This window comes from Urocitellus parryii, chromosome 1, assembly GCF_045843805.1.
Source record: "Urocitellus parryii isolate mUroPar1 chromosome 1, mUroPar1.hap1, whole genome shotgun sequence".
Taxonomy (NCBI): domain Eukaryota; kingdom Metazoa; phylum Chordata; class Mammalia; order Rodentia; family Sciuridae; genus Urocitellus; species Urocitellus parryii.
Genome location: NC_135531.1, coordinates 101,774,981 through 101,797,989, shown reverse-complemented (window position 1 = coordinate 101,797,989; position 23,009 = coordinate 101,774,981).

Below are 23,009 nucleotides of genomic sequence, written 5' to 3'. Positions count from 1 at the left end.
ATGAGAGAGCTTCAGTTAATCTTGGAACTTAAACATTAAGTCTAAATTAATTTTTGCAAGTGGAAGCAGCATAAAAAGGAAAGGAATATAGATTTTTTTACACCTGGACTTAAAGAAGCAGGCGAACAGAGATCTCTTAGCGCCCTCTTGTGTCCTTAACTGGTGATTACAACAGCCAATCTCTGAATATTAAGACCTTGTAACAAAGCTGGGCAGCTGAGTTAAATTCTTGGAGCCAAGAAGTTGAGGTGGTGGCCAGGAGGTGTCATTACGAATCTATTCTGATATGCTATATTTGAACACGTCTTCTACAAACAATATTTCCTGAAAAGAACAGCACCACCTTTCTCCTCTTTACCTAAATACTAAACACACTCATTCAAAGTAAGTGGATCACCCTTGTATTTCCTTAGCTCACAATTTCATGCCTTCTTTGCATAATTAAGGCAATTAAGATAACAGGTTTTATCATCAGACATACTCAACTCCGCCTTCTTTAGTTGGATAACTCAGGGCAGGTCAATTAACCTTCTCTTTTAGCAAATCAATTAACCTTTTTACTAAGTGCTCCTGCAGTCATTAATCAATGAATGAAGAACATACTCATGTAAGGGTATTTCTTTCACCTATGACTGAACAAAGTGTCTCTGCTTCAGAAGTTAAAACTGGAGGCACAAAAAGCAAAAGAAAGTCCAGACAAATTGGACTTCACAAAAAAAAAAATTACATATGAAAAGACATCACAAGTGGGCTGGGGATGTAGCTCAGTGATAGAGCACTGGCATGTATGAGACCCTGGGTTCCATCCCCAGCACTTTAAAACAAAAACTAAGCAATGCTAAAAATGCTATCAAGAAAAGTGGAAAGACCATTTCTAAATGGGAGAAGTATTTGCAAATCATACACAGGTGAATCTACTTATCCATATTATTTGTAGTGGTCAGGTTCGAAAAGTCAATGGGATCACTGAACTCAAAACTGAAACATTGCTCTCTGAGAACACACATATGCACACAGTCCCAATTTAAACTTACATTGGTTTGTCATATGTAATGTATAAATAAAATATTTATATATAATACCTAACAAATACAATGTAAATTTTATGTAATAGTGGTTATGCTGTATGTATACACACAGGTACATATATATACAATAATGGGATATGTGTGTGTGTGTGTGTGTGTATGTAATGGATTATAATCTTAAATCCTAAAAGTAACTTACACTGGTAGTTTCTGTTTTCTTTAATTTACAAAAGAGAAAACAAAGTTCAAGATTTACCAAGTAAGCAAATTTATATGAAGCCTCTGTGGAGAACAGTTTAGCAGATCCTCAAAAAGTTACACATAGAATTATCACATGACCCAGCTATTCCACTCCTAATATGTGCCTAAAATAATATTTTAAAAGGTATTCAAACAAAAATTACAATACTATTCAAAACAGTTAAAAGATAGAAACAACGTGTCGATAAACAGATGAATGATAAATGAAATGTGTTATATTTGTACAATGAAATATTATTCAGCCATAGAAATGGAAGTACATTAATTCACTGATATCCATGCAGGATTATTTTCAGGAGCCCTGTGGACACCCAAATGTGCAGATGCTCAAATCCTTTACATAAAATGTTATATAGTGTTTTATTTGCTATAACCTATGTAATCCTCCTGTATATTTCAGTTCTTCTTTACATTATATATAATACCTAACACAATGTAAATGTTATATAATTGTTATACTGTATTGTTTAGGGAATAATGATAAGAAAACATTTTCAATCTAGTTGTTGAATCCAAGGACGCAAAAACTGTTGATGTAGGACCAACTATACATGATACAACATGGATGAGTTTGAAAACCTGCTAAATGAAAGAAGCTGGACATGAGAGGCCACTTACTATATAATTCTATTTATCTGAAATATTCAGAATGAATTAAACCAAAGACGGCAAGCATATTAGTAATTGCTAGGAGTTGAGGGAGGGGTCAGTGATGACTTAATCTCTTTTGGGAATAATGACAATTTTTGAACCACATATAAATAATGTCTGCAGGCCATTATGAAAGTACTAAGTGCCACTGAAATCTACAGTTTAAAATCTGCTAATTGTAAGTCCTGAGAATTTTACAGTTTAAAAATACACCACAAAGAAAAGTTGGAACTCTAATAAAGATAAGATTCGCCTCACTTTCAAGAGGCAACATCTGTAATATATCAGTTTGGAAAGAATAAAATGGGTTTCTGCTGCCTGCCAATTGGACAGGGCAACAGAGAGAAAGACGCACTGCAGAGAGGTACAGAAGAATGAAAGAAAATCCGTAGGCAGAGGCATACATTCAGGATGCAAAGAGATGACAAGTGATATTCCCGACTCTAGTTTCTTCTATCTTCCTCCTGCCTAGATCACTTAAGAACCCTACTGCTCCTAATAATTCACTTTTTTCTTTTCTTAAGTTAGTATTCTTTTGTAATTAAAGGCGCCCTACTTAAAAATCAACTCCAGTTATAGGATCCACCACCTATGCCATGAAACCCACTGAGCCCAGAGAAAGTGTCCCATTTTATAATTAACTATGGAAATATTGCCTCCTGAAGACATGAAAGGAATTTGATGAGGCCTCTAGAATAGACACAATCCCTACACTACCTTCACCAAACATCATCAGACACTGATTAAATACCTCTAATAATGACGAATTCATTATCATCATGGGAGTGCCATTCCATATTTGAGCAATATTGGATAGGTACTAGAAATTTTTAGAGTTCATGATTTATTAGAAAATTACTCTTTGTAAAAGGGCAGAAACCTATTCACTAAAAGTGTTATAACAGAGTCATTTGGAAAAAAAATTGCAATGTGTCCCTTTCCCTATGATAATTATCCAGTTTGGAGACAATGACCATGTCCCCACATACCCACTTTTTCTGGTCCCCTTGTGTCACACACATACACACTGTCTTCTCTCCATAGAATATTTCCAGGCCAAGGCCTCTTGCAAACATTGTAGAGCAGTTAAGATTTCAAGTTGGGGGGCTGGGGATGTGGCTCAAGTGGTAATGCTCTCTCCTGGCATGCTCGGGGCTCTGGGTTCGATCCTCAGCACCACATAAAAATAAAGATGTTGTGTCTATTGAAAACTAAAAAATAAATATTTAAAAAAAAAAGATTTCAAGCTGGGGCTGGGATTGTGGCTCAGCGGTAGAGCGCTCGCCTAGCACATGCAAGGCCCTGGGTTCTATCCTCAGCACCACATTAAAAATAAATAAATAAATAAAGATATTGTGTCCAACTAAAAAATAAATGTTAAAAAAAAAAAGATTTCAAACTGCAACATGAGACTTGAGTTTGACTTGGCTGTACCCTACATGAACCATAAGACTGAATGAATCAGTTAACTGCAGGATTTCAGTGTTCTCATTTGTGAACCGAGCATCAAAAAAAAGAGTTCAATAAAAAGAAGTTCTGTGAGATGCAAATGAAATACTTCATGTAAAGAACACAGCACACTGTCTACAAGGTAGAACTTCAGTAAAGGCTAGTGATGGTTGTTTTTAGTACATTAGGACTCCTTGCTCTAATCTAGCAGGGAAGATTTGTTTGCCAATGACCTTCAAACTAGGATACACAAGTATCATGTTTGTAGATCTATGCATTTACCAATTTGCCATAAAATCTGGCACCTTTCATTAATAGATTTTCCTCATTTACATTTGAGAAAATTGAGACACAGGTGAAATAGTTGGCCCAAGGTAGATGGCAAGTTGCAACATCCCAACTACATTACTTTAGTTCATCATCCAACCACATGATGGCACTAGACAATAGAGACTTGTCCTGCTAAGCCCTCAATATCATGTCCCAAGGTGGTATAAGTTTTTACCCATCAGCAAAGTCATTTTCCTCCAGGAAAGGGATATTTGCAGATATCTACTCTACTTAAAGTTAATACAGATACTTTAAGCCACCACTAAAACGGTTTAGTTAGTAGTAATATTTAAGCATGAGATAATCACTTAACACTTAAATAAAATAAGGGGAAAAAACAATTTTTTTTTTCTGTAGTACCAGGATTGAGCCCAGGAGCACTGTATTACCAAGCTACATCACCATCCTATTTATTTATTTACTTAGAGGCAGGGTCTCACTAAGTTGCTTATGCTGGCCTTAAACTTGTGGTCCTCCTGTTTCAATCTCACCAGTAGCTGGTGATTACCGGTGTGCACTACCACACCTGGCCTGAAGGAAAAATCTTAATGAATATTAATCAAAAACTAAGAAACTTCCTATAAATACCCCTCTTCTGATCCCACAGTACAGAGGTTCCATCCCCATATCCAGAATTTGACCAATTCTTTTGGAGGGATGAAAATAAACCACAGTGAATTTAAAGTATTATTAACTTGTGTTTCCTGTCTTTTGCTCTTTTCTAATGCACTAATGAGAATTCTGTTTGTTCTGCATTTTCTATTAAGATTCACTCTCGGGATTCCACCTTTTGGGTCCCCTTCTTCCTCCCGGAGAAGTCTTTTCTTCTGTCCTTTAATAAATTTCTAATCTCTACTCTGACCTTGCCTCGGCATGCTTCTTTGGTGTTATTCTTCAACATCGGGGAGCAAGAACTCGTCACTGGTCAACAGCGGTAACATATTGGAGGTTCCACCGAGATTCTACACCGAGGTAAGTGCACGCACCCCATGTCTGTTTGAGGTGCATCTTTCTTTCTTTCTGGAGGGTAAGGTGGGCACCCGTCGGCTACTTAAACGCAACTAGTGCAGCCGCCACTCTACAAGACTCGGGTGAGAGGTTTCTCGGCCTAGGCAGCTCTCAATCACCTGTTCAATACAGAGCAGGCATGTTGGGTTCTGTCAAAGCTGCTTCCAACTTTTCTGTCTGAGGCCTGGAGAGCAATTGGCGTGAGCACACAGTGTCCGGAATCCCGATCTGCCTCGGATGCGTGGAGGTGGAGGAAGGAGTTTGGAACAACTAAGGAATTCCGGTCTGGGCTACTCTCAGACGAATTCTTAAGGTTCCTCTCTCTTGAGCCCCCTTCCGACAGCCCCCAGGGGTATCTAGGGTGATCGGTAGATGAACGGCATTGAGGGAAAGCCCCAATTACATTTGCCTCCGTATGGGCCATGCAACACTCCCAACCCCACATCCAATCCCTCCTGGATGCTCCCCTTCCTTCGCAGGTCAGAAATGTTAGCAATTCAGGTTGTAGGACTGAGAAAAAGGCATGGGATAATTAGTAAGATCTGCCCAGGTTCCCTAAGGTGCATAGGTAACTTTCAATAGTCTGTTTTACCGCTCAATGTTTAAAATGTGCTGTGTTCCTTAAGCTGCTAAGAGAAGCATTTTTAGAAACTTCAGAAAGAAAGTAGCTTAATGATCCTGAAGGAACTTCTTCTGATGGTGGCTTTTATATTATCAAGAAGGATCCTATTTTCAGTTTTGTGTGAGCAAGTTTTTCTAGCATAGGAAGATAAATTGTGACTTATGGTTAAAGTGCCTCAGGCATGTGGTTTCTGGTCAGAATTCCGGTTTCCCCAGGTCCTTCCAGACCTCAGCCAGGACTTAAGTTGGTATGCAAACAGAAGCAACTTGGAGCTCAGGCCCAAGGAAAAAAAGGGGTAAAAGTGTCTTTTTTACCTGAACTCAAACTAGACCAAATCAAGAAGTAAATTGTATGGCATTTACTAATTACTGGCCGGTCAATTTTTTCTAGGACTTTTGCCTTTTCTTAGATTCTATGTTTTTTTTGAGCTCATGATTTTGTTCCTACAGACAAGTTAATGTTTTTCTGATAAGTTCTATTTTTGATCAACTGGATTTTTAAAAAAAAAAAACATTGCAATGAGATTTCACCTGAGAAATCTACAAGGCCTTCACCATTGTGTTATGTGTTACACTTGTGTTACGTGTTGTATGTCGATATGTCTGTATGTGTATGTCCATATATCATGCAGTGATTGACAGACAAATGACAGATGAGGAGCGCTCATGAAAAATTAAAAATGGATCCAAATATCTTTGATTCACATGATTCAAATGGCTCAATTTAAATTTGGTAAATAGATAAAAAAGGAGGTCTTAAATTAAGCTTATAAGTTTTTCTAGGTGTTCAAAAAAGGCCCTAATAAAATGTTGATGTCTATGAAGTAATCTGCTTAGATTCAAAAGTTTACAGGTATTGTTTCAAAATGTGAACAGAAGGAGGTTAACAGATAAAAAGAGAAACTAGAAGGTTCTAGGTATGGATTTAATAGAGGGACAGTGTGTTTCTGGATAAGAGTCTATATGATTCTGGATAAGAGTCTATATGATTAAGTAATTAAGAGGGTTTAAGTAAGTGATAAAGAAGGTCTGTGTAAGTTTTTGAGCAAGTAATCTTAAAGAAATTAAACAGCTGGTTAAACAAGTGCTGTTGTTTTAGAGAATTGTGCTAGGTTATATCTTTAAAAGTTAAACTTGGTTAATATAAAAACATCAATGTAATTGGTGCCATTTTTGTGATCATATATTCCAGGTATACAAGTCTGTAAGGTAGAAGCTTTCGAAAGAGCATTATATCAAGCTGGTATTCTAAAATTGTATGGTAATTTTAGGCTTAAAAGAAAAACATGTTGGAAGTTTATTTATATCATTTGTGTTCTATAACTGAACTTGTTATCAATAAGTTATGTAAAGTTCCATGTTACTTCTTACACTGAGATACAATTTAAATGTATTTTTAAGTTAATGAGAGCCTAATCTATGTAAAGGTTTTATTGCAAAACACAAAAGTACTTTGCTACTTTTCTACAAAAGGTTAAAAGCTTTCAGCCTTTCTTTAATTCTTGTTTTAGATGTGATATTATGTTGTGTTTGCTCAAGTTCACAACAATTTATGTAGGCTTTGTAAAATGATATCTAAAAAGCAAAGATCAGCTTCAGAACTATAGTATTTAAGATTTATGAAGGGCCCCGCCTTACTTGAGATAAGGCTCTATGTCCCATTTCATGTGAAAGTGACTATGAAAGAAGTAGGCTAGATTTCAGTGCATTTAAGGTTGTGTCCAAAAGTTGGGTTTTTGTCACGATTGCCAGGACCTAAAACAGGAGATTATAATGAATAACTCTGCCAGAATTCAAGGTAGCTATTACATAAACTAAATATGTTTTTATCCTAGTTAGTTTTGTTTTGTAGTTTGCTTTTAGATGGTCTAAGGATTGCCTGTTAATGTTTTAAAGAGGTACTGCTTTAAGAACTCACAACCTGGGTTAACTTAAGATAAGGAGTTATCACCTACAGGATAGAGAGATAGGTACTAAAGCCCAGTACTTAGTATAAGGCTGCTGAAACTTATTTGCTGGATGTTTAAGATTAAGTTTTAAAATTAAAGTTAAATTAAAGGGCCAAGAAAACCAATATTTGGCTCTTGCCCTCTGAGTCAGTCTGAATCAGGGATAGGGTACTTCTCCAAAGAGCTCTGCAACTCTAGGCCACATAACCTCCCGATCAGGGAGATTAATGAGACCAGTGGAGGACAGAAAGCCAATCAGTGCATTTGCTGTAAAGAGGAGGGTCATCAAAGAAGGGAGACATCCCTGATGCTTCTGAGGGAAGCCACGTGGTCAAGCAAGGCCTGGACCCATCCTAGTGCAAATGACACTAGCAGAACTGAGAAGCTGCTGTGAAGTTCCCGAGGACTCCCAGGAAACTCAGCTGACTTAACAATAGATGGAAACAAAGTCAGTTTGACTTACTTCATCTTACACACTTAGCAAAGACAGTTAAAGAGCCAAAACACAGCTATTCCTGGACATTTTAAATGATAATAATAGTTAAATGTAACTTCCAAGAATAAGTAAACTGGAGGCTACAAAAGAGATTCTTAGACAGAAATGCCTGATAACTGTCAAAGGGACTGCTAGAGTAGTTTTAGTCTAAGGCCTTTGTTTCTAACCAACGCAGGTAGGCTTGATGTTTGCTAATATGGTTATCCAGCCCTAAGTAGTAAAATTAAAGATTTCTCTATTAGACACAGAGGTCATGCTAGTAAAAAGATTTTGCAGAATCAGATGGCATTAAATTATTAGATTATGTCTTAAGAAAAAAGATCTGTAACCCTAGATGTTAGTTGTTGTGTTTATATCCCTGACATTTCTGACAATGTGACAAATATCCTTAAAGATTTACATGCTCAGATAAAAGCTATGTCCTCAGCAACTTTGTCATGCAAACAATATCTTAGCTCCTGGTTCTTGGTACTTCCTGGTGGTAAACATTAGTCTTTGTCTTTGCCATCATACTCATTGGCATATTCCTGTGCTATGGCATTTATTGCTGCATCAATATGGTTCCAGTACTAATGAATTCTTGTTTCTCTTATAGACCACCCATCACTCAAATGGCCCTCCAGCCTATCATGGACCACTCGATAGACCCGATTTTTAAAAGGGGACTCCAAACTGCTTGCCCCAACATCGCCCCTTTTGTCAGCCTGAAGAAGCCAGAAAGATCTTCGCGCCCTTTCCTTACAGCAGTAAGGAGCTCCCCAAATTAGAGGGGGGAATGAAGCCAGATTTAAAGTTAGGTAGTCAGTGTAGTTAGGTAAATCGGGTCTAATACTGAGTGAAATCTAAAATGGAGGCCATGCTGGGAATGACTCAGGGAAAACAGGACAACTCATGGAATGTTAATAAAGTTCCTAAAAGGCCCTAGGCCAAAGTCCACCTGGAAGAAATGTTAATGAACAGCCCCCAACAGATTTGAAGACAGCCCATCCCAAAGAAATGTTAATGAAGCCCAGGATACAGCCCCCAACAGATTTAGAGATAGCCCATCCCAAAGAAATGTTAATGAACAGCAAACTTGACTCGGAAATGCCCAGATTACTTCTTTGGCCCACCTGTGTCCCACCCCTCAGGCCTTCCAACCTACATTCCATCACTGAAAGAACTATAAAAAGGGGAGACAACTGCACTTCCACGGATTCCACATTTTGGGTCCCCTTCTTCCTCTGGGAGAAGTCTTTTCTTCTGTCCTTTAATAAATTTCTAATCTCTATTCTGAAAAAAAAAAAAAAAGATTCACTCTCAGTTGGGCTTAGTGGCACACACCTGTAATCCTAACTACTTGGGAGGCTGAAACAGGAGGATCTCAAACTCAAAGCCAGCCTCAGCAACTTAACAAGGCACTAAGCAACTTAGTGAAACCCTATCTCTAATAATTTTTTTAAAAGGGCTAGGAATGTGGCTCAGTGGTTGAGTGCCTCCGGGTTCAATCCCCAACACACACACACACAAAAAAAAAAAAACAAACAAACAAACAAAAAAAAAAAAAAAAAACATTCCCTCTTCCATTTCAAAATACAAATTCAGAGTACTGCAGTTTTTGTTCATATCCCGTTTTTTAAATGGAATTGGCAAATCAGCAGAGAGATGGAGACGTGAAGATAGGGAACTAACATTAGAAAGACTAATATTTAGTCATTTAAAAGTGTAAAATGTGGAACTAAAGAAAAGAGAAGAAAAACTAAAGTCAGTAGACTCATTCATTGTTGTAGTTTTTACTGAATTTCAGTTTTGTGTGATAATGAAGGTTTATAGTGAAGGCTTAGACTGGTTGCAGATTAAGAGATGTGAGGATTGGGAGGAACTGAGGAAGAAAGAATGGTAAGAAGATTTGAATTATGAATTACATCCCTGTTGAACTCTGCCAAAAGATTCAAGTAAAGATTTGAATCACTTTTTATTACTTTGAATATTGAACTTGGTTTCTTTGAAGTTGAACCCACAGAATTTCAGGCAGTTGAAGTTCCCAGGTCTATTCTGATTACAGCAACACAGAGGCACCTACACGTTCACACCTTGCTGGTATGAACAGTGCTTATCTCTCCTGTTCCTCCCTGCTCCAAAGCCTGTCAAACAAATCATTTTCAATATACTGATCACTACTAAGAAAAGTGCTCCTTTACCACATTGAAGCATGTAACATAAATGCAAATACTTTATACATCTGCTCTTTTTCCCCTCCCTCCCTCTTCCCTCTGTCTCTTTCTCTCTCTCCCCTCTCCCTCTCCATCCCCCACCCTCTCCCATACTGAAGATTGAACCCAGGCACTCTTTACAATTTTTACATCACTTTAATCTCATTTGAACTTCTCAATATTCCAGGGAAGGAAACAAGGTCATTATTTTACCAGATGAGGGGAAGGAAAGTCACAGATCTTACCTTCCTGTGCAGGTGTCCCATTCAAGAAGCTGCAGAGCTGGACCTTTGTCCTTTCACTGCAAATCCATGACATTGGCCAGCACACTGCTCCACTGTTCAAATATGCCTTAAACACTGCTTCTCAGACAGTTCCATGTATGTGGAAGCAAAAACATTACTTGGACTGTTTGGAGAACTTGTTTCTGTCCTTCTTTCTATAACTTTGGATACATCATTTTCCCACTCTGGTCCTGATTATCACCTTCCTCAGCTATTTGTATTTTAGAACTCGCATGTTATCATTAGTAATGATAATAGCCATTATGAATTGAAGACAAGCACTACTGCTGGGTACAGAGATCTATCATCCATGAAATCTTCATGGCCTTGCAAGATTTCAGATAAGTTAAAAAAAAAAAAAACTTTAGCAAACTATCGAATGGCACAACTAGAATTCAAATGCAAATCAGACAGATTCTCTTCTCTTTTTACAATATTATCAAATAGCCTCAAAATATCTTTGAATTATCAAAATATGAATGATTATCAGGCTTTATTCTTTGAGGTATGATTCTTACCTGGTATATGCAGTCAGAACTGTATATGAAGGTGATAATAATAATATAAAAGAAGAATCAAATTGCATTTGTGATTAAGTGCTATTTATGTATCAACTGCTAAGCATATAAAAGGATATAAAAATTTGTATTATATTTTACTTGTATTATATTTTACTCCCTGAAAACAACATCACTAGGTAGGTACTTCTATGAGCTACCTTTTTAAAGAATAGCAAACCAAGATCTGAGAGCAATGATTTTCCCTACACTATGGAGTGAGCTGTAGAGCTTGGGCTGGCATCTGGGTTTGCCTTCCTCAGAACCTATGTTCTTTAAAACTTCCTTGCTCTGCCAAGGTTTGTGGGTTTTGTATGCTCCCTCCACCTGGGCCTCCATCTTTAATCCAGCTGGGCAGAAGTTGGGAGTGTGACGGAAGCCTCTTTGCTGTGACTTGGTGCCCTTTCCTCCTGTTCTGCATTGTTGGTGTTCCCCGATCTGTCTTCCTTTCTCCCTGCACCAAAGCCAGACACCTTTGTTCATTGGGTTTCCATTTATCAGCATTCAGGAAAATAAAGTTCAGGAATTAGAATGTGATAAGAAGTGCTTTTTTTCCTCCTCCATAATAAAGATTTGGGAACTTTACATAAAAGAAGAAATAGCCACAAAATACCTGTGGAGACAAGCTTTGGGCTTTGTTCTAGATTGTTTCCATATTTCCCATATTTCTGAAACACACCACTGAGCAAGTGGGACAGGTTTGGGCACTTAAGTCAACTGTCCCTTGTCAATCCAAATATAGGCCATTCCACCCCTGACGCTGGGAGAGAAAGCCTAATTTTCACTGGGGAAAACACCACTCCAAGTCAAACTGGAAGAGGAGCACTAGAGTCCCCGTCAGCGTTTCATGGGTACCAACATATGGCTTCCCCTCGCACAGGCAAGGAAGAACACTCCACGCTGGGTTTCTGTACAGTTCAGACTAGCCCTGGCCTCTGAGCCACCAGGGCCCTCACACACCCTCTTACAGACACATAAACTGAGGGCCAGAGACTTGCTCAATGTCAGTCAGCTCCTAAAGACTGTTCTCTGAATCGTCTGACTTCCTATTTAAACTTGGGTACTTACTCTTGGGAAACTCAACAACCTTGAGAGCAACCAGTATCTATGGAGGTCAGCCCTTGGCAAAATGTCCTTCCTTCCTAAAAGACACCGGAATGATCATATGTATAAATGGCTTTAGAGACCCAGTCTAATGTCTACCACTGATCTGATAGAAGAGACAGAGAAATCAAGGAAGAAAGAGGAAGAAAAGAGAGGAGGGATGGAGGAGAGGGAAGGAGATCTTTATCAATAAATGCTGAATTATACAAAGTTAAAAAGATGTTTTATTTGGTACTTCTCGAAACCTTTAATATGATAAAAATATATATATATTTTGATTCCTTAATAGAGGAATAAGTTCCCAAATTTACAAGTCATTTTTTTGTCCCCTCCAAGAAGCTTGCATGTTTAGTACTTCTGTGAAACACAAGGAGGGATATACTAGACCCCATTTGCAGACCATGATCAAAAGCTGAAATGACTTGTATTTTAGTCATATTTTTCATTGCTGTGACTAAAAGACCTGACAAGAACCATTTAAAGGAGGAGAAATTTATTTGGGGCTCACAGTTTCAGATGTTTCAGTCCATAGACAGCCAGCTTCATTCCCTGGGGCTCAAGGTGAGGCAGTACATCATGGCAGAAGAGTGTGATGGAGTGAAGTGGCTCACATGATAATCAGAAAGCCCAGAGAGACTAAGCTCAACTCACAAAATATACATCCCAAATCAAGCACCTAATGCCTACTTCCTCCAGCCATACCCTACTAACCTACAGTTAGCACTCAGTTAATCCCCACTAAGGGATTAATTTACCAATTGAGTTAAGGTTGTCATAACCCAATCATTTCACCTCTGAATGTTCTTGCATTTTTTCACACATAAGCTTTTGGGAGATACCTAATATCTAAATCATAACATTTCACTCTCGGCCCCTAAAAGTTCATTCTTATCTCACAATGCAAAGTTTATTTTAGTCCATTTCAAAGAGTCTCCATAGTCTCAACAGTTCAAGCATTGCCCACTGAGGACTAAATTAGAACAGTTATATTCCATGCTTTTATAATTATGTCAAATTCTACTGTCATATATAACTGAAAAAAAAAAAACAATAAAAAAGTTCAAATCCAAAGTCTCCTCTGAAACTCAAGGAAAACTCACCTCATGAGTTCCTATAAAAAGCAAAAGCAATTTACAGGTATCCAATGCCTAAAGGTACAGAGTAAACGTTTCCATTCAGAAAAATAAGGGCATAGAAAGAAGGGATGGGACCCATGTAAGACTGAAATCCAGCTGGGCAAACAAGTCCTGTAGTTCTGTGTCTGCTGTCTAGAACACTTAGCATCATGATGTTCTCTCCAAAGGGCTTGTGTAGCTACACCCCTATGGCTGTGCTAGTTACAGAACCCATGACATTTCTATTGGCATGTCTCTGCTCAATTCCTGCAGCTTTCTTCAGCAGATGTGCCATGGTACTGGCATTTCTTAATCTTGGGTGTCTCAACTGCAGCTTCGTCTTCCTCCTCACATCTCCAGGCATCACCCTCTCAGGGGCTGCCTGCAGGGCCTCCAATTCTGAGCTCTTTGCCTGGCCTTTCAGGTCTTCCTTTGAAATGTTGGTGGAACTGTGAAAACACGTGCAAATGGTACAAATGGTGTGCCTAGGACCCAACTCCAGCATCCTGCAATTCTATAGAACCAGTACCACATGGTTGATTCCAAGGCTTGGCGCCATCTTGAGAAATAACCAAGCCTCCACAGACCATGGCTGCAGCAGCCTTTGATGCCTGGATGACTGAGAATGATAAAAAAAAAAATTAAATTCAGTTAAATTAAATTAAAAAACAAAACAACAACAGCAACAACAAAACTTCCTAGGCTGGCCTGTGCAAGCAGGGTGACTCACTGGTCTCAAAAGAATTTTTACTTTTACTCCCTTCAGCTTGATATGGGTGAGGTCTTGCCAGCTACTGAGATGCCCTTGAACTATCTTTTTTTTACTGTCTCAGGGCAGTCTTTAGCATTTCTTTAGTGTCAGTAAAGTCTTTAACAACTGCAACTTCCTTAGCTTGTTTTACTCTCATCTTTCAAGTCAAAAAATTTTCCATCTTTTTTGCTCTGCTTTCTGTTTGTGATTATCACAACAAATTTGGCTAAAAGTTGCCAGCAATATCCATGCCACCACCTGAAAGCTATGTTCCCTAGAAGTTTTTTCCACCAGATTAAAAAATCTATCACTTTAGCCAGGCATAACGGCACACACCTGTAATCTCAGTGGCTCTGAAGGCTGAGACAGGAGGATCTTGAGTTCAAAGCCAGCCTCAGCAACAGCAAGGCACTAAACAACTCAGTGAGACCCTGTCTCTAATAAAACACAAAATTGGACTGGGGTCGTGGCTCAGTGGTTCAGTCCCTGGTATCCCCCATCAAAAAAAAATTCATCACTTTTACAATCAGCCTCACAGAAAGTCTCAGAACATGTGCAAAATATAGATAACTTCTCAGCCACAAAGTAACACAAATGGCCTCTAGTCCAATTTCCAGTCGAGTCCTCCTCTAAAACCTCACAAACCCTGTCATTACTTTGCACACTTATTGAAGTTCTGGTTTTCTTAGCTTCCACTAGAATTGCCCAGTAAACTCATACTTATAACAATCTAAAGCTTTTCCAGCTTTCATTGTTAAACTTTCCAAAATTTCTCCCACGAATTCCAAAAAGCTCCAAAAGCTTCTAAACTACATGGTCAGGTTAGTCACAGAAATGATTCTACTCCTCAGTACCAATTTCTGTTTTAGTCAGCTTTTTCATTGCTGTGACTAAAAGATCTGACAAGAGCAATTTAAAGGAGGGAATGTTTATTTAAGGGCTAACAATTTCAGAAGTCTCAGTCCTTAGACAACCAGCTCCATTCTTCCGGGCTCCAGGTGATGAAAAATATCATGACACAGGAGTGTGGAAGAGGGAAGCAGTCACACAATAATCAGGAAGCCCAGAAAAAGTAAGCTCAATTCACAAAATATATACCCCCCAAGCATTCACCCAATGCCCATCTTCTCCAGCCACACTCTACCCACCTTCAGTGACCACTCAGTTAATCCCATTAGGGGATTAATTCACTGATTGGGTTGAGGCTCTCTAACCCAATCATTTCACCTCTGAATGTTCTTGCATTGTCACACACATGAGCTTTTGGGGGACAGCTAATGTCTACATCATAACAACTGATTTAAGGTACTCCGGTGTTCCTTTAAAAGCAGGCCTACAGTCCATGTTTTCTCCCCTTTGAGTGCCATATTGTATCTACCATACTATGCTGCCGTGGTCCAGAAAAGGAACAGGTATCATTTTGTTCCCTGAGATTCAAAAACAATTAAAGCTGTGTGATGCCAGAGACTATACGTCTTACTGATTATGAACTTCTTGCACAGTGCCTGGCTCATTGATCTTATCTGTGATCTTAAAAGAAAAACTTTGCCTCTTGAATCAAACAACACTGAGAACCAGAAGAGGTTCAGAAAATTCTCTGCAGTGTTAGCACCAATATTTATAGACTGAACACAAAAACAAAGTGGAGGGATTACTCAATTGGGTACAGGTAGGCCTTTGCCTTATCTGTGTACACTCCAGGGACAGTCCCTAATTAGAAGTTAGTTGTAGTTTCGTATTGGATAAACTTAAGTTTTGTTTTACCATTCATATCAGATTGGGTTTTGCTTTGCTTGCATGGGAACTCCAGCTACAAAGACATCCTCAGACAAAGGCTTCCTTCTTATTTGCTATAACAATAGTATTTATTTAATGAATAAGTGATATACAACAAGAATCCCACATTGTCTTACTAAGCCTATAATGACCCTAGGATTATTCATCATTTTCAGAAGAGAACCTGTTCCACAGATTATATTTTGAATAGCAAAGCACTAATCCATATCCAGATGATGGAAGAGTTTTAAGGGAAACTTGGGTGCTTAAATTAGAAATATGAAGATCAGACATTACAAAGTGCTATCTCTTAGGACACTTATTTATTCCTATTCCACTTTACTCTGAGCTAAAACCAGTCAAAATCCTATTGCACCCTATTACAGAGAGACAAGACTACACAGAGGGACACGGTCAACACACAATGACGGAGCATGAACTGGGAGGGAGAATACCACACAACACCTTCCTAGAGTCTTGTGATCTATCTCCCATGCATGTTCACCATTGGCCAAACCCAACAGGAAAGCAGGAGGTACAGCCTCAGTGAGGTAAGAGTAGGGTAGGTAGGGGTGGAGGGTGACTCCGGATGAGCAAACTGAAACTATCTGATGTTGTCCTGACTCTGTAAGATCAGACCAAGCTGATTTCCACTTCCTCTTTGACCCAGAAAAAAAAGTGGAGAAGTGGAGAAGGGAGTGCAACTTTTTGTTTTCTGCCTCTATGTTTTTCCTGAAACTGAACATTCACTCTCTGTGGAGAAGAAACATGTCTCTTCATTCAGAAGATTGCACCGGTTACCAGTGCTTTTAGCATCATTGTGAAAACTCCTCATTCTTCTCTTTCCCCAAGTAGACAATTCCTTACCTGCATAAATCCTCTTCTCTCTCAACCTCAAGAAAATTGATGTAGGATTCTCCTATAAATTATCCTATTTCTTCTCAGATTTATTACAAAGTACCTTTTAAAAACATTCAATAGTTCTTTTTTAAATTGATAGTCTATCCAAAAAAATTTTTTTTGCCTATTTAATGCTTGAATCCTCTTACATTGGGGCCCAGGTACACCATTTGCACACATTTTCACAGTTCCTCTTGCCATCTACCAATGGGAAAACTCTGCCTAGATGTTGAAGAGAGTCCCAGCAAGTACCCAGCTCAAACTTAGTAACTTTCCTCAGATCTTACCCCTTCTGCTTCCTACTCATGATAAAGTCACTGTCACTTTCCTACTAATCACCCAAGTGCTAAGCCACGTCTCACAAACTCTAGCTCTAGAACACAGAACACGTGAGTGTTGAAATCCTCCATTTAATTCCTACTGAGAAGATCATTGTGCAATCCCTCTTCTTTGTTTCTTGCCTGGACCAGTAAAATAATTTGCTGCTTCTTCTTTGTTCTCTCTAAGATCTAATTCACATGCCACATTAGATTAATATTCCAATTACATGATACATTTTTAAGGAAAATCATGCAAGTATCTGAACAGCCATTGAAGGGAAAGGAACTGTAGATGTGTACAGATAAGGGTGGGGGCGCCAAGTTAGCATCCCTCCTCTTTGGACTCTGTTGGCTATTCTGTTTTTTTCTTCACCTCTTTGCGGTGAGTGTTGAATTTGTCTTCTTTTTCATGTATTTCCACATATTTTCAAGCTTTGTAACTGGCATTAATTCAAGGGGGAGGAGAAGGGAAATGACATTAATGGCAGAAGAGGAGACATTCAGGGAGAACCTATGTGACCAGTTGGTTGCCAGTGGGGAAATTGAAGAGATGATGACCATTTTAAAGAACCAGGGTTTCTAAGCATGGATGAGGAGGAATTATCCCCACTGACCAGTCTTCTTAGTGACAACACCATTTTTGAGGACTTAGAAACCCTGGCAAGAAAACCAAATTCCAACTATTTCAATCTGAATGAAAACAAAAATCAAAACTCTCAGGTTAGTAGACATTCTTTGAAAGTCTTTTAAAAAGAAAACTCAACTCTCAACTCTTTAGTAATCCTAAAATTTCACAGTCCTAAAAGTTCATAGAGAAATTATTTTTTAATTGCTGCCATAACACATACTTAGAGAGATTTGGTAAGAAATACAATAAACGTCAAAATAAAATAAAAGTAAAGAGAATAAAAGTAAAGGTAATGAAAACAGTGTGGATGATGAGCTGGGTCCACCCAGAGAACATGACAAAGAGGAGGAGGAACAGGATGAAGTAAGCTGAGTATTGTGAAAGGGAGGAGAGGGCACTGAGCTCTCTCATTCAAAGAAAGAAGAATTTCAGAATGAACATTATAGTGGCTATATTGAGAACAAAGACAGTGGAAAATAAAGAAAGTCTTTGAGAGGAAAAGGACAAGATGCTAACGGTGGGAGAGAGAAAGATATAATAAAATCATCCTAAAGCTAGATCTCCTTAAGTTACTGGTTTTGCAGTCACATCAGTAGAGAGTAATGTACAAATTTTGTAGGAAGAATGTGTTCTAACACTCTCATAGTTTCATCATGCAAAATAAGCTTTATTAATCTGTTAATATTGGTATTATATATGGTATACTTTTTTATGGATTCCATTGTCAAATTTCATAAAAATATATTTGAAATTTTCATTTTTCCCATTTTCTTTTTCTTATGAGTCTTGAATATAATCAATTAAAACATCACTGATTTCATGCAGGTTTTATATGGTTTCTTTCATTCATAATGTGTTGAGGTTACTTTTATAATAACTGAGATAAAGTTGCTCTAATATATGAAGGGAACAGGCTTTCTTTGTAACAACAACTAGATCATTTTCATAGGTGACCCAAATATTCTAGTTTGAGGATTTTACTTTTCGGTTGGCTGCTTTGGTAAGAGTTATTAACAAATTTTTCAATTTATTTTTTGCTGTTGTTGTTACTTTTTGTCACAGAAGCAGTTTAGAAAGTGGCAATAGAACAATAAAAATTCTATTTACATACATAATTCATGGGTTTTAATACTCTTGTATAACAGTAGGTATCTCATACGTTAAGCGACTCATACCTTAAGCGACTCATATATCACTCCCAGCAATTTTGAACTTATTACTTTTTGTAAAATCATGCCTAAGCGGGCTAGGGTTGTAGCTCAGTGGTAGAATGCTTGCCTAGCATGTGTGAGGCACTGGGTTTGATTCTCAGCATCATATAAAAATAAAGTTCCATCAACAAGTAATGTGTGTGTGTGTGTGTGTGTGTGTGTGTGTGTATCATGCCTAAAATAAAACCAAAAATAATTTCAAAAACATACTTCTGGTTATTCTTTTATTTGTTCTACTTCATCTTCATTATTACAGATGAGGTATTTCAAATCTAATAAATGTAACATTGATGAAGATTTGTTATTCTTAAAACTAAAAAAAAAAACATACAATGGTTTCATATTCTGAAACTTGTAAGGAATTGCTTTTTCATGGCCCCATTTAATCCCACCCAGACTGGGTGGTGGTCAGACAGCTTATGGACAAGACTGACTCCACACTCCACCCAAGGATTAGCCTCACCAACAAAACCCACTGGCATTACCCTATCTCTTGTGCCATGCTGATTGTGTCACGCATCAGTCACCACATGACACTCCCTTAGCCATGGTAAAATAGTACAGGGCAGGAATATAAATGGTCGGTCCAGGAGAGAGCAGGAATTTTCTTTGCAATGATCAATGTCAAAAGGGAGATAAGTTCTCTTCTTTGGAATCATGTCATTTGTCAGTTGGAAATATAGAACAACTGCCAACACATGGAAAAAATAAGAAAAAGTCAAAAGGAAACTGAGAACCCTGAAGCATTTCTTTCTCTCTGTCTATCCGTGCCCCTGCCTTCCCCTTTCTTTATTTATTTGGTGCTGGGAATTGAGCCCAGGAATGCTTTATCACCAAACTACATTTTAAGTTGTTTTTTGTTTTTATTGTTTTCATTTTGAGAGGGGGTCTAGCTAAGTTGCTGAGGCGGGCCTTGAACTTATGATCCTTTTGCCTCAGTCTCCCAAATTGCTGAGATTACAGGTGTGCTTCACCGTATCTGCCTTGAGAGAGCTATAGCTGAGGGTTATTTCTGGACTGATTATTTCAGATAATTGAGTGACTCCATTTAAAGTTTAAAGTAGCTTGAGTTGGATTTTCTATTTCTGATAGCCAATAATATCTTTCTCGATACAAGACAATAAAGATCAAACCCAAAACCTTGCATAAGTCTTACTTTTCCTCTCTGTGTATATCACCATTCTGCCGCTCAGCGCTGCCCAACTGAACTTCCCATGATGACAGAAATGCTCCTTAGCTGTGCTGTCCAGGACCCTTGCCACTCACCCAGTGTGATGAAGCACTTGAAATATAACCTAGTGAGGCTGCAGAAATAAATTTTTAATTCAATTTGGCTAAATGTAATTTAAATGCTCACAGGAGTGCCTTTCTGTTGCTTGTCACATTGTTGAAACAGCCGGTCATGGAAGCAGGTCCAACTGTCTCCTGCTGTAGGAAGGGTTTTGATCACCCTATCCAGAGCTGTGAGCTTCCCCAGGGATTTCCTTCTCTTTCTTTCATTCTCTGGCATTTATAAATAATGTGCTGTTTCTATAAAAAGATATTAATCAGCATTTAATTTTTAAAAATTGATGAACATGTCCCTATTCAATATTCTAAGAAAGAAAGACACTTACAATTATTTTTAACATAGATATCACATCTGACCCTTTCTTATAAATCACAACACCAGTAGTGCTAGTTTTTATTTTACACACACACAGATTTTATTTTACACACACAGAGGTCTTTTTTTCCTTACATCTACTCTGCATGCCACTTCTAGAATAATGTGCCAAAATGTCTGACAGATCATGCCTCCACCCATCCCCAAAACACGAAAGCATCTCCATTGTCAACAGAATGGAATTAATTCCTTTAAAATGTCTTTAGACCTCTCCCTGACCTGTCTTCCCAAGGATACTTTCCAACACGGTGGCTCCCTCGGGCTCACTGAAGCTTACCTTAACGCTTCACCATCTCTCAACACATCCCAAGAAGTTTCATGATCCTTCAACCACCAGGTCCAATGCCACATCTCCATCCTGGATGAACAGGAATGCCTTGAAATAAATTTATAAAGATAACGACAATGCTGGAAACAGGCCTTAAAAAACACGTCTTTAAGGAAAGTTTGAAAAAATTGAAATGCTCGCCACGGAGAGAGTATTGAATGATTGAAGTGCTATTGTGGGAAAATGGATTATTCTCATTTCCCAAATTGAAGAGCAATAGCTAGGGCCAACATTTGAGAATGAGAAGAAGACACATTCAGCCAAAACAGTAAAATATATTTCACCAGTGAAAATTTTCAAAAATAATATAATTTTTAAAATTTATTATTTTTAACACATTTTTTGTCAAAAGACTGTGCTTTGCTTTGCATGCTTCTGGTCATATTTGAGACTGTGGACAATTCTCAGATCTAGGTGTTATGATCCCCATTTTACAGATAAGAAAATTGAGCTATCATAGCTCACAACTTGGCAGAAGCAGTATCAAAACCTTTCATCTGACATAGGAGTCTGTGGCATACACAGAACCTTCTGTGCTGCCCAATGAACGGGCCTCTGGGCAGAACGGAAGCTATGGTCTGGATGAATGCTTCAGGGGCAGTAGAGCAAGCCTCTAGAGAGCTGTGAGCAGTGGGGTGAACACACCTCTGACCACAATGGCAACCCTGAGATTTTTCACCTTCCCAATCACCTGGGACTGTACATTGTGCATAGTTTAAGAATATGCAGAGATGAGTTCAATAGGACAAGAAGCAGCAGGATTGTCGAGAATAAAGGATGATTTTGCCATTTCTCCTCTGTATGACAATATTATACATTCATCATATTGTGCTCCATATTAAATTCTTCACATTTCTTACACTTTTGAAATGGAAAGGGACCCTCAACACCCAGGTTTCACAGACATGGAAACCAGCCCTCAGAGAGATGTTTATCCTGATGAAATTTACTTCCATGCCCCACTCCCCTCACACCACCTGCTGTGTGTGGGTGGCTCTCATCCCACCACCCTGACACTCTTCCTGCAGGGGACCTCCTGGTGGCTGATTCTCAGCTTCCTCTGTCTCTAAGCAGTATTCAAAGCAGCCAGTAGTTCCCTTTCTGTAAACTCTCTCTTCCTTTGGTTCCTCTGACATTTAAACGTCCTTTTCTTTTTTCATCTTTTTAAATTTTGAGTGCATTATAATTATAACTAATAATGAGGTTCACTTTGACATATTCATAAATGCCTTATAACATAGTTTGCTCCATTTCAATACCCAATACAATGATGGAGATACCAGACTTGATTATAAAATGAAATTATAAAAACATTATGATGAAGAACCAATGCCTGGGGAAAGGGTTAATTCCCCCCCCCCACCTCTGGTCAGCCCCTCTTCAGGGAACCTAATTAACCCTGGGTCCCTATCTATTGGATTGTAAATAGCTGTCTCTAAAGTCTGAGGACTCCCTCTAGAAATGTAAACACCCTTGTGCAGGACTTTCAAGGCCAGAGATTCAACAGGTGCAGGTGAAGAGTCCTTTCTTCTTACACTTTGTAATTTTCTGAACACTGTAGGAATGTAGTTACATGACTTAATTGCTAGTATAAATTGTAGGTTATTATGCCAATTAACTGCTGTCTTAACTATAACTTCCTTGGCTTATTTCTTAGAAATAGAGCTCTTAGGGAGATAAACTCAAGTCATCTTGACTTCCTGCTGCCTGTGGTGAAGGCTACTTCATGATAACATTTTACTGCCTTTGTTCTACACCTGTGAATTACTTATCATAAATTCCCTGTTCATGGTCTTTAGTCACATAGATCAAGAATTCAAACCCACCAATGTTGTAATGGTTAAGAAAAGATGTCAAATTTCCTATAAAAGCCCATGTAACCTCAGCCCAAGGCCCAGGACTCCAAAGCACTACTCATCTGGGTTCACCAGCACAAATAAACCTGAGTTCTCCAACCCAAGGAGTGGTGCTTGGTCTCTTGCTGAGCGTGATTGCCAAAACAATGCTATCTATCCCTTTTCTCCGCTAAAAGTCCCTCTCCCAAAATGTCAATCTGATCTGGTCATTCCCAGTGAAAATGGCAATGCTTCACAGAGGGACTTTGTAACTTTAGAGAGAATTTGCTTTTTTAGTGTCGTCATAATCATATTAAAATACATATTATATTAGTTAATTCTTATTTACATTACAGTTAAGAAATTTTACAGAATTTTTAAAAAATTATGTGTTAGTAGGATACACAGTCTACTAATTTTATATTATGCCTAATATAAAATGTGTGTCAAAATGCAACAATTGGGCTGAAAAAAGTTCAAAAAGGACTGTTCCTGTCTGTCTGCTCACTTACATCACACTTGGCTCTAAGCCGACTTTTAGCCACTGTC